The 13,419-nt window shown below is 34.7% G+C and overlaps 1 non-coding gene across 1 annotated transcript; it reads right to left on the bottom strand.

The window, feature by feature from the left end:
- Positions 1-12,961: 12,961 nt before the first annotated feature.
- Positions 12,962-13,102, bottom strand: LOC126002986 (U4 spliceosomal RNA). Its single transcript, XR_007493545.1, has one exon. It is a non-coding gene; the product is annotated as a U4 spliceosomal RNA (small nuclear RNA).
- Between the last annotated feature and the right edge of the window lie 317 nt (positions 13,103-13,419).

Genomic DNA, 13,419 nt, shown 5'->3' on the forward strand with positions numbered 1-13,419 from the left:
AGACAGCCTGTGACTTTTGTAGTCCTCCATTTTCTTCTTTTTTTTTCTTTTTACCTGTCTCTGCACTCTGCATCTTCTCTCTCTCTCTCTCCTCTCTCTCTCTCTCTCTCTCTCTCTCTCTCTCTCTCTCTCTCTCTCTCTCACACACACACACACACACATTGTGTGTTTCCCTTTCTGTGTCTTTCTCTGTCCCGAGCTCACACTCTCATTAATTTTCTTTTTTTTTCTCATTAATTTTCCGTGAGAATTCCCAGAAAGATGAGTGCCTCCCAAAATTTAATAGCAGGTTCTCCATTTTATCAACTTTCTAAAGGCATCATGGGAAGAAACATAATTCAATTTTGGACAACAGTTTGCTGCCAACCAAAGTGAAAAGGGGAGGGGGGACTTCCAAAGTTTTGTGAGATTATAACCATGAGACAAATGTCTTTCTGTTGAAAATAAAAAGGACCAAGCTTGGATTTGTGTAAAGGAGATCTTGTAGCTGCTGCTTTGCTACTTTTACCATTTTGCTACAGTAAGGGTAACTAACCCCAGAAGAAAGCAGCACAAGAGAGAGAGAGAGAGAGAGAGAGAGAGAGAGAGAGAGAGAGAGAGAGAGAGAGAGAGAGAGAGAGAGAGAGAGAGAGAGAGAGAGAGAGAGAGAGAGAGAGAGAGAGAGAGAGAGAGAGAGAGAGAGAGAGAGAGAGAGAGAGAGAGAGAGAGAGAGAGAGAGAGAGAGAGAGAGAGAGAGAGAGAGAGAGAGAGAGAGAGAGAGAGAGAGAGAGAGAGAAGGAGAGAGAGTGAGAAGGGGAAAAGAAAAAGAGAGATACAACATAATTATAGATAAATTGAGCTTGAATCCTATTCAGATTGTACCTAGAACCTCCTTTAGTTCTATATTTTCTAATTTATTTTAACTAATACATTTCATTGGTTAGACATTTTGAACTGACCTAATTTTCTTGCACCCAAATCTATTCATGGGAGCAGGAGTCCATAGTTTCAAGTTTCTTGATTGTTTCACAGTTTTTTTTTCCTGGAAGCAAGAAGGGAAGTGAACCACCAAGGCAGGGTCTAGGGTATAGTTCTGAAAATTCCTGGCCTACTCAACCTTATAGTTAAATGTTATAGCCCAAGGATGGGAAATTACTCAGCATTGAGTTACTAGAAACGATGGCCACTAGGGGACCATGTGGTATTAGAGTTTGAGCTGGGTCAGGTGTATATAAGGCAAATACTGAAATCTTTGGACTGTATCCTGGTACTAGTTTTTTTGATAACAACAACAACAACAAAAAGTAAGTTACTATTTTATTTGAAAGGATGGTACAATGGAAATTAATCCTACTTCAATCTCCTATATCACAAATGGTTCCTGAACACCTCCTGAACAATTCCTGAGCACAAAGTAAAAAAACAAAAACAAAAACAAAAAAACTTTCCTTAGTATCCCTAGGGAATGATATTACTTAATATGCCTCCCAAAAGCAAACGAAAAACCAGTTGCTATTTAATTTTCTCTTAAACATTTTTTCTCTGTTTTGTAAATTTATTGTTGGACTGTGATAGCACAGCTGACAGGGTGCTTTACTTGCATGTAGCCAACCCAGATTGGATTCTAAGTTATCCAGGGGCCTTCTGAATAGTGCCAGGAGTGATCCCTGAATTCGGAGTCAGGAGTAAGCCAAACACACCATCAAGTGTGGGCATATGAATACCTACAGCAATAACTATATGATTATTTTTGACTCCAAAAGGAGCCAAAAGGGCGATAGGTAAAATTTATGTAAAAGGAGAATCCAGGTATGAAACTAGGGGGTGTTCACTAGTAGAAAAATATACCACATAAGGAAACAAAGTGAGAAGCACACTCATAAATATGGTGAATAAATGATAGCCTATGGTAATTGGTAAATAAATAAATAAATAAAAACTCAAGAGCTTTTCTCTCCCTCTCTCTTTTTTTTTAATTTATCACCCAGTTTTGTTGTAAGCCTAAACCCGAGTTTATATGTTTCAATAAAAGCAGAAAGGTCAATAAGCAAATATCCACACATATAGATACAGCTAATGATGGTGTTATCATCTATTCTCCAATTTAAATCAGGGTGAATTAATGAGAACAGTCAACTAGAATGCATAAGGAACAGACCATACAATATAATGATTTTGCTTAAATAATCTTTGTACCAGTCTTTGTCATCATTATTTTTTGTCTGCCTTTTGATTCTTTTTCCTATTAGTGTATCTGTTGGCCATTTCACTGCAACCATCGCATAACTAGTTTGACTTTTGTTGGTTGTCTGCACTGTTGGCTTTGCTGTAAGCATATTCTAGAGAAACTTTTAACTAATGTTCAGGCCATAAACCCAGATCAATTAACCCAGAATATTTGAACATGAAGTTCTGGGACAAGTTATTGTAAAAACTGTGCAGTGATTTCAATATACCTTTGAAAATCATTTCATGACTCTGTTTCTAATAAGGCCAAGTTAAAGTCGTGAATGGTCCATGGGGCACATCTAATCAAAGGTTTAGTTAAAGCATTCTCTGGATTCCTTTTTGGAATGCTCCTTCACAGTGTGCAGAAATTCAAAACAATATGCAGATAGTGGCCTGAGTAAAAGAGACAATTACAAAAGACACTAGAGATTGTCCATGACTTTGAACTTGCAGTATAGAGACTAGGAGACTTGGAGCACTATCAGAGGGAAGAAAGTACTCTTAGAATGTTGAATGAAAAAAAAATGTTATAATTAACAGTTTCATAAATCATGGTAACTCAATGATAATTGGAAAAAAATAGGAAAAATGACTAGGAAAGTCTGATGGTTATGTCAGTTTCTAAGGGAAAGGAGGTCCCCAAATGATCTGAGTTCAAAGTGTTGCTATTTATCAGCAATGTCCTGTCACCTTAGAACTATAATCATTCTCCAAGGATCACCTCTGGAAATTGATTCAGCATATGTATGTCTGGACCATGACAACTGTTCATGAAACTTTGTTCATTTCTATTTCTGTGCTTGCTTCTTTGTGGGTAACCCAGCTATGTTCTTCCAAAGGACCTGGTTTGATGTTGTTCTACTATTGGTACTAGATTTGTTGCTTTTATCTTAAAACACATTATTAGCAGGCTCTTTTCTAACACCTCTGTATATGCAAACTTATTTATTTTGATAAATATAAATCTTGCATGCCTTCCTGGCAATGTTATTTTAAATAATAATTCCAGGTTAACTTTTTATCTTGATTTTTCTCTTTAAAAATTTTACCCATGACCTATGATATTTTGACCTTTGCTGATGTGCCTTGTAACTATCTTTTATAACCATTAATAAGTTATGCATATTAAAAAGCTAGAGCATTCAACAATGCCATCATATTGAAATACATCTCTACATGTCAATAGATCCAGTTGAGTAAACATTAAAGCATAATTGAATTTTTTCAGCTATGACATTTTAATTAAGAAATGTTCTTGGGCTTTTGAAAGTTCAATATAATTCTTTGTAAGAATATGTCCCCTCAGAATTTTCTTGAAAAAATATAATTGAGTCCGCTACTGAAATAGTTTACCATTGTTTTGAGCCCAGTTACATGGATAAACTTTTTATTGGGATCAATGTGATATCTATCTCTCTTTGGGGGCGGGTATTGGGCTACAAGGTTACTTCTGGCTCTAACTCTTTGGCCCTAATCTGCAACAAGCATTTTGTTGTTGTTTTGAATCACAAGGGGTGCTCTGCTCACAGGGGAAGGCTCGGTGCTCAGAGGTTACTGTAGGTGGTGCTTGGAGCCTCTAGGCTGTGTGGGAGCTAAACTTGGGTTACTGCAATACAAAGGTTGTGCTTTAATTTTTTAAGTTATCTCTCTGGTACTTTAAATATGCATCTTTTCATTATGCTCCTGAGGAAAACAAAGCCACTGTATATTGTTAAGATGTTAAGTATGGTATTTTTAAAGAACATAATTTAGTTGCATCTGTTTTTAAATAACATGAATTTGATGATCAATATATGAGGGTTATGATTTCCACTTAGAGTTACTTAACACAGAAATATTGTGTACACATATTTCTTAAGAGCAATGGAAGATTCTGAATTTATGATACATATTATTTTCCTTGTGGACCTTAAATATAACTATATATAATAGTAAACATATATAATATAAAGATAAGAAAAACTGAGCCTCTAATACATGAAAATTGATACTATGCACTATTATAGGCTTTTATCCCAAAGTCTGAAAAATATTTTTGTGTATATGTATGCGTTGAGATATATAAATCTTCATGTATCTATGTATCTAGCAGGAAATTGTGTTTCACATTATATAGTAAACATATTTTATTTCAAATCCTGAAAAAGTACATCAAGATCTAAAACTCACTGTGAGATTTGGGCAATAGTGTCTTGTGCTTCCAGCATTCAAGATGCCTAATGTACAAAGCACAAATGTATGATATAAGTTCAGCTGCTTGAAGCTCCTACTTTGAACTCAGAGTTCAATAGCAGTGATAAACAGATGTGTGACAGGAGTGTTCATGCTATGCTGAGAGTTTTGTAGTTGTAGTAATAGTGGTGGTGGTCAGCATCTGGTAGCAATCATGGTGGTTTTAGTTGAGTGCAGGCATCATCCTAGAGCTGTGATCAAGGTGTTTTTAATCAGATGTTCTAGTAGACTTTTTCAATATTCCTTACTGTCCCTAGTTTCTGCCTATTTTTAGATATATGTACACCATTTTGTTTAATTTTTATTTTATTCATTAAATATACACTTATTTAGAGTCCACAACTATAGAAATAACAAAATCATGTAATTTACCACTCTATGAATAAAACTCAAAGTAATCATGCTGAGTAAAGTTATCCAGGAGAGAAAAAAGATGACATTTTTATGTGAGACATAAAGAAACATACTAAGAAAATAAGAAATGACCAAAGGGAACAGATTCTAAGAATTGATAGATAAAACAAACTTATAATGAATATGATAATGGGGAAAGGGTGATCAGGTGTTCAATAGGGCATTGAGGTAGGGTCCCTAAGAGAATGGTAGAACTAACCTTTTCAGGTTTAGTAAGCTTGTTGCTAGTTGACTTTTCTGTTAATTCATTTATTTCTGAACATTAGGTGTCTTAAGATATACTTTGTAATCTAAGTTGGTTTGTTCCTATGGGGATGATAATATTAAATAGAAATGAAGCTATTGCAAGTTCACAAATGGGTTGTGGTTTTGACTGCCAGAGCCTCTGAAGATAGAAGGTGATGATGGGGTTGTCACAGTAAGGTTTCTGTAGTTAGAAATCCTCTTTTTTGAACACATTCTATGTCAAAGTCAGGGTAACATGGAGTGTGTTCTAATTTCATTTTACAAGGAGGTGGCAATGCAGAGAACCTTGCCTTGAAAGCAGATTGTTGTTGTTACCAATTGGTCAGAGTATTATAAGAACCTTCTCTGGAGCAAGTCAATGCAGGACAATAATAGACCCTTCTCTAATAGAAGTTCAATTCCCGGTGCTGGTGTAGAAAACCCTGCTGGTTCCATAGCTGGGATCCATGATTTAGGGGTGTATGGTCAATGTCTAATCTGAGCGTGTTCAGAGTGTAGAGTCACACAGCAATAAAAAATTTTATGTGTTCCTATACCTATTAGATAACTTGTTTGCATATGTAAAATGTTGTCATCTTAATGTGCCTATGCAAAGAGAAACAATGCCACGTGGTACTACTGCTGCATATGGGGGTAAAAATAACAAGTTATAAAAATCCCAATAACCTGGTTATAGCATGAAATTGGAAGCCAAGTGAAACTTATCTACTAGAATTTACAACTAACTAGGTTCAAATTAAGGAATGGGGAAAATTGCCACTACATAAGAAGATAGGCAATAAGAACTATATTTATTAAGAAAATACATCTAAAGAAATATCCAGATAGCATGGAGGCAGGGTGTTTGACGTGCATGCAGAAGGACAGTGGTTCAAATCCCAGCATTTTATATGGTCCCCAGAGTCTATCAGGAGTAATTTCTGAGCATAGAGCCAGGAGTAACCCCTGAGCACTGCTAGGTGTGACCCTCCCCCCTCCAAATATATCCAAAGTAGATCAACATGTCCCCTTTAAGTCTTTTGAAATAGTAGGGGTGGAGGGTAAAAATCAGAGCACAGTTTTTGCCTGCAATATGGGCTTGTGGACTCTAAAAAATGGCTACCAGCAGTCATATATTAGAAAATGTCCTTGAGCTGAGGGCTTTTCAGAAACCCAAACTAGTAGCAAGCAATAGTCCATAGTGAAGGGAGATAGGGGGAAAAGGGCCATAGAGAGCAATTTCTGAGTGCTTAGCCAGGAGTAACCCCTGAGCATCAAAAGGGTGTGGCCCTCCAAAAAAATAAAAAAAAACTAACCCAAGTGGAATGAGTCAGAACACTTATAAAACATAAAGCAGGCAAGTCAGATGTAAAGGTTTTCTATTTTCTAGGTCAATCATCACTGGTAAGGGTAAACTTTACTGAAGAAAGGCTTCCTAGGTTATATTGTCTATAGAGCATTCTTAACAGCAATCCCCCTGCAAAAAAAAAAAAATTGGGGACCTGAGCTATAGCGCAATCGGTAGGGTTTTTGCCTTGCACACACTGACCTAGGACAGACCATGGTTCGATCCCCCAGTGTCCCATATGGTTCCCCAAGCCAGGAGTGATTTCTGAGCGCATAGCCAGGAGTAACCCCTGAGCATCATTGGGTGTGGCCCAAAAACAAAAACAAAAAAATCCTAATTTTCAAGTCTAAAAAAATTAAGTGATGATAATGAGCACTGTAAAAGGAGTCTATACCATAAAGAAATGTCTAGAATGTCTTGAGCATCCAGGTTCCTTTCCTGAAAGCAAACTAAACCATGAAACATGTAGGTATAATGGTTAACTATCTAAAACTGAAAACAAATTACAATAACATACTCAATGAATGAGCTCTGTAGCAAGAGTTTATGGCATGCAGTTGCATATTCCATTGTTACCTGTAGACATAAACATCAGATTATAATAGCAAGCATAATTAAGTAAAAATGACTAGATTAGAAATTTTGTCAATACAATAACTAATGAGCCCATTCTTCGATATACGATCAGTACAAAAACCAGGATTTCTCACTTCAGAAACCTTACTGTGACAACCCTGATTGTGAAGAACTTTTACTGGAACCACAGAGAAAGACTTTGGGATTAGACAACTTTGAAAGCCTGGAGTCTGTAGTTTGTTTTATGCCAGGATTATTCATGGGTAAGACCTACCTGTTTTTAGGACATCTGTTTTTCCTTTCTATTTTCCTCATATTTTGCTGTGCCTATGAAATAAATAAATAAATAAATTTATGGTGGAGGGAAGTTGACACTGGTAGGGCCCTGACTCATTGTACATCTGAAATTAAACTATGAAGGACTGTAGATCACAATTGTTTCAATAAAATAAAATAAAAATTTAAAAAATAGATGCTGTTTAAGATGGGGAGTGAAGGTGCCTGCATGCACTCATTCTGAAAAGTCCTGATGACACCACCCCAAATACCAGAATATCTAATTGGTATCACTGCAGAGAGATGTAAAGGAGTGGTGAAGCAGGGTCATTGGTGAAAGGGATATTGTGGGTGGTGGGTGCTGAAGGCATAGATTTTCCAGAGTGGACTTACCCTATTCTTCAGAGAGCCAGTTTCTGTTGTGTGGCCAAGTATCTATACATTTTCACTATTTGTATGTATATCTTTTTAAAACAGAGTGAGTCTATGAACCTTGCTTGGTGTAAGCTTGCTTGATGATTGCATTTGTTGGTCTAGTTTCAGCTTAAAGATAGTTTATTTCTAAGAATGTGATTGATATAATACTCCTTAATTTCTGAGTTTTCTTTATATATTTTACATTTTCTTGGTGTTTAGTAGTTTAAACTATTTAATATTATATCTTTGATATTAAACCATTATATTTGATAATTACAATGACTAGATAGTCTTTGTCCACCCATGCCACTCTTCTTGTTTTTTGGGCTATAGCCAGTCATGCACCAAGGATTACCACTGGCTCTGCATGTAGGATTCACTCTTGGTGGTTTCAGGAGACCAAATGAGTGCTGGGGATCAAACCCTAGTTGACCGTATGCAAGAAAATTATCTACACACTGTACTTTACTTTGGCCCTCAAACCTTCTCTCATTTTACTTCTTACTTCCTTTAGTACCATGTTTTCCTTTTAAAACTACATGTGATAATTTTTATCAATCTAATTACTAGGTTTTCCATCAGTATTAAAATGCTGTGTTGTCAGGCATATAAACACAAATATAGATATAAAGTAATAATCACATATTCAGTTATATTCTATTAAAGAATAGCTATCATAACACCAACATATCTATATATTTGAACTTGAAATACAGTTAAATATTTTTCATAAAATGTAGGAATATTTACATGACTTAACTCCATCTAATGTGCCACTGCTTTGTACTGAAATCAATTTAAACAATAATTTGTACTAATCATTATCATCATTAAATTGTTTGTATCCCTCATTGAGTACCAAAAGTGTTTATCTGCTTGTGAAAATGGATGCCCTCTTGTGTTCATCACATCAAAATGAGAATAGTGCCTTAGATATGACAATTAAAGAATAGTGACTTCCAGGTTGCTTTTATTTTATTTCAATGTTTGTGTATTTATTAAAAGGGTCAGACACATTGTATTTATATTTTAATGAAACTGTACTCTAGCCTAAAGCAAGCTATGTTCTGAAATTTATAATTTATTCCTGAGTATGACACAGATAGCAAATAAAATAACATGAGTCCTAATGTACCAGCCTGATAAAATAGTTCCAGACAATAGGGTACTCCCAATTATTTATTGGCTATTAAATATAGAGGTCATACAATTACTGAAATATCATGTTTCATCTGAGAAAGTAATTCAGGAAAAGTAAAAAAATCAATTAATCAATTAATATAAAAGGTTGCCTGGTTATCAAAGGTCAGCCAAATTGATTCTTGGAATTATTCTTTTTGTTAGACCTATGTCATTAGTAAAAGAAGGAAGAAAAGTTAATTCTCAATATTTATTACAATGTTCCTTATAATGATCCTAATTATAGTTCTCCCTTTTCTGTAATTTGGTTTGCAGCTGCTTTTGGAGGTTGCACAGGTGTTGTTCTCATCTACATATGACTAATGGCACCAACTCAAAGAGTTGCAAATCTTAATAGTTAATTTAGTTTCCCTGATAACATATTAGAACAGGGGTGAGAGAAAAACAGAGATAGAGAGATACAGATGCTGAAGATCTAGCTTAAGGTAGAGGTGTCCATCAAAAGACCATTAGATCTCCTTATGTAGAGACCACAGGTTATAGAAAGCCTGCCAGAAATGACACATCACTTCTAAGTACCTATTCTATTCTGCTCCAGAGAAAACTGTCTTCTTGGATCTCCAGTCAGTGAATATATCCAAGAAGAAAATACACAGAGAATTTCTGTTTTATAAACCTAAAAATTTTACACTTCTTGTTTTGTTTTAATATGGAAGATAGAACTCAGAGCTTCACTTACCAGGTATATACTCTATAGTGAGTCATTTTCCACTTTGCCTTCTTATGTTTTTGCTTCTCATAGAGACAAGTTATGTAAGATTAAACTGCTTTTTATCTGAGCAAATTTCTACTGAGTTTTAGTTAAATGTATCATAGTATCATTATTTGGCAACCAGTAACTGGGAAGATAGATGGTTCTGTGTTTAGTTTCATATGTTGCCAGGTTCATCTCTCCTCTTTTTTTATTTTCTAAGGTTAATTCCTCCTGGAATATAATTGGCCCCTGTCACAAGATTGTCTTGAATATTGTGTATACTTTAAATAATTGTATGCTCTTAAAACAGAAGAGCACATAGAGCACAGTGGTCACATGAAGTAAATTTTTTTTCACTTATATTGTTTTTTTGCTTTATATTAGGGAAAGTCCTTTATATGTTTAAGTAGGTATGCATTATTCATTTTCATTGGTATAGAATTCCCTATGTGAATATATGAAAGTTTCCTCATGCATTTCTCTATTGGTGGTATTTAAATAATATTTCCTTTCAGTTTCTTGAACATACAGGCTCCGTTTTCTGTATCTACACTTAGGAGTGGATCACAGAAAATACTGTTCAGTTTTTTAGAGCATACAGATAATTGACATGCATATGAATTGAGTATAAAATTTTCAGTTGCTCCATACCCTTGTCAAACTTATATGGAACCTTTTGTTATTTTGTGTTCTCTGTGTATTACAACTGGGGTTGTGATATGTGTTTCCCTATTTCTTAATAAAAATGAACATTTTGTGATATGTACATTAGCAATATACTCTCCTATATTTTAAATAGTTTTTTTTAAACCTATGTGGCAGCTAGCCTTTTCATTGTTTATAGATTTTGAATATATTTCATTGCCAGGTATATATATCAAGAATAACTTCTATGATGTTTTGAGTTGTGTTTTTACTCTCTTTTTGGTGTCTTTTTTATGAGCACAAGTTCTTAATTTAAAATCAGATTCATCTCTATTCTTTTTGTTTATTTGTATTTAGGTTTTTGTATGTATATATCCTGTTTATGAAATCTTTGCCAAAGTCACAATCACCAATGTTCTCCTGTGTTTTCCTTTCAAGGTTTTTATTTTGTCTCTTCTTTTATATTTAAATCTGCAGTCCATCTGGAAGTGTGTTTTCCGTATGATATGCATTGTGGGCCAAAAAACAGTTTTTTAGATCCATATGGATAACAAATCGACCCAGCATTGTTTATTGAAAAGATCATCTTTTCTGCTGCACTCTAGTGTCCTTTTGGTGTAAATCAAATGTTCTATGAGGGCTGATTTATGGACTCTAATCTGCACCATCAGTTTATCTTCCCTTTAACCACTATGAAACTACCTTAATGATTATAACTTCATCTAGTCTTGAGATCTCTTATTTTAACTCTCTGAGCCTTGTAATTTTTCAGAAGTGACTTAAATGACCTCATTATTTTTTATTTCCATGTGAACCTTATTGAATTTTTTGTAAAATGTCATTTATGAGGATAACGTTTTATATTTTTATTCATATAGTGAATCTATAATTTGAGAAAATTAAAATGTATATATTATTGAGGCTTTCAGTCAATGTCCTATTTTCTATTTATATATGTGTGTATATATATATATATATATATATATATATATATATATATATATATATATATATTAAATGTGTTTTCAGAAAGGAACTAGTAATGAGATGGTTTGGAAATTCAGAGAAAGTCACTTGGGATAAGCTCCTTTTCCCTTGATATAGTACATTATTTTATTTAGGTCTTCAGCTCTTTGGTTGGAACTCACCCTCATTATGGAAGATAATCTACAATATTCAAATTCTCTCATGCAAATGTTAATTTCATTTTAAAAATACAAATATATCTGTAATAATAGCTTATCAAATATTTATGTAGCACCACCTAACACCACTGGCACATAAAATGTACAATGTCTGTTGATAGAAATTATGTTTTCTTTGGAGTTCTATGCATATGGAAGTCAAAAGTAGCTAGGAAGGACACTATAAAACGAAGAGGTAAAATTCCAACATTTAACTTATTTAATTATTACTACTATTACCTCTCTATTTCTAGAGGTCTCCTCAAAGAAGAAATATTATTTCTAACAAAGAATATATAGAGCATACTTAGGGGAAAAATAACTGTTCTTAACTATGTATGCTTTGCACCAATGGCACCTCTTTTAATGTTTACACACTAATGTGATTCTGCCACCATTGTACTTTGCAGGTGCAGAGCATGTCTCCCTGTATATTCAAAGAAAGGAAAAATTTAATATTCAAAGCTTTGATTTCTTTTTATCTAAAAACACTTGCCAAAAGCAAAAATCAAAACCATACTAACCTATTTGAAAACTCATGGGTAAGGAGACACACTTTCTAACTTTTTTGATTTTTTTTTCAGTGAAAAATATCCAGATAGATTTTAATTTGAGTCTTTTCCCATGTGGCAAGTAAGATAAATTTTTGACATAGTTGCACTGGTGATGGGCAGTGTACATTCAATGACTGAAACCCAACTATGAACATTTATCTAACCACTCTGCTTAAATAAATAAATATTATTAAAATATTATTTTTAAAAAATTAATGAGTAGATTTCTATTTGCCTTAGATAATAAACTAGTCTAGAGTACAGGTGGGGGTAGGGTAGGATGGAGGGAGATTTGGGACATTGCTGGTGGGAATGTTGCATTGGTGAAGAGGGGTGTTCTTTACATGACTGAAACCTAATTACAATCGTATTTGTAATCAAGATGTTTAAATAAATAAAGAAAAAAGAATCCCAGCATATACACATGACAAATAAATGCATTAGTATGTATTGCAAGCATTTTTTTTGTTTTTGGGCCACACCCGGCATGCTCAGCGGTTATTCCTGGCTGTCCGCTCAGAAATAGCTCCTGGCCAGCACGGGGGACTATATGGGACACCGGAATTCGAACCAACCACCTTTGGTCCTGGATCGGCTGCTTGCAAGGCAAATGCCGCTGTGCTATCTCTCCGGGCCCAAGCATTTTTAAAGAGACTGGTAGAGGGAACAAACTCAATGTAGTTCATAAAATGTATAATATTGAATAAGTAAATCAAAGTGGAATTATCAATCATGAAGTTTTACTCATTCTCATGAAAGAAACGCAATATATTTGTGTATTATATTATTTTAACTCTTATTTCATATTTTAAAACTCTCTAATTTAGTACCCACCAGAATCTCTCATTTTGGTAGGGAGGAGGCTCTGACATTACATTCAGCAACTTATCCTGGCTTTGCTTAAGGGACCTTATGGGATAAAACCCAGGCCAGACACATGCAAAAAATGCCCTATCCACTATACTGTTTTTTGTTTTTTTTAAATCGGTCTCCATAGAGACTGTCAAAAATTGCCAATGCCGACTATAGTTCAAGTCGTCACGGTGGGGTATTGGGAAAAGTTTTCAATTAGCAATAATCGCGCCTCGGATAAACCTCATTGGCTACAATACTGCCACTGCGCAAAGCTTCTTTTTTTTTCTTATATAAGGTGTTTTTTCCTTTTTATTTAAAATATCTTTATTTAAGCATCTTGATTACAAATATGATTGTGATTAGGTTTCAGTCATGTAAAGAACAGCCCCTTCACCAGTGCAACATTCCCACCACCAATGTCCCAAATCTCCCTCCATCCCACCCCACTCCCACCTGTACTCTAGACAGGCTTTCCAGTTCCCTCATTTATTCACATGCTTATGGTAGTTCTAAATGTAGTTATTTCTATAACTGTACTCACCACTCTTTGTGATGAGCTTCTTGAAGTGAGCTGGAAGTTCCAGTCCTCTC

This window comes from Suncus etruscus, chromosome 2 (assembly GCF_024139225.1).
Source record: "Suncus etruscus isolate mSunEtr1 chromosome 2, mSunEtr1.pri.cur, whole genome shotgun sequence".
Classification (NCBI taxonomy): Eukaryota; Metazoa; Chordata; class Mammalia; order Eulipotyphla; family Soricidae; genus Suncus; species Suncus etruscus.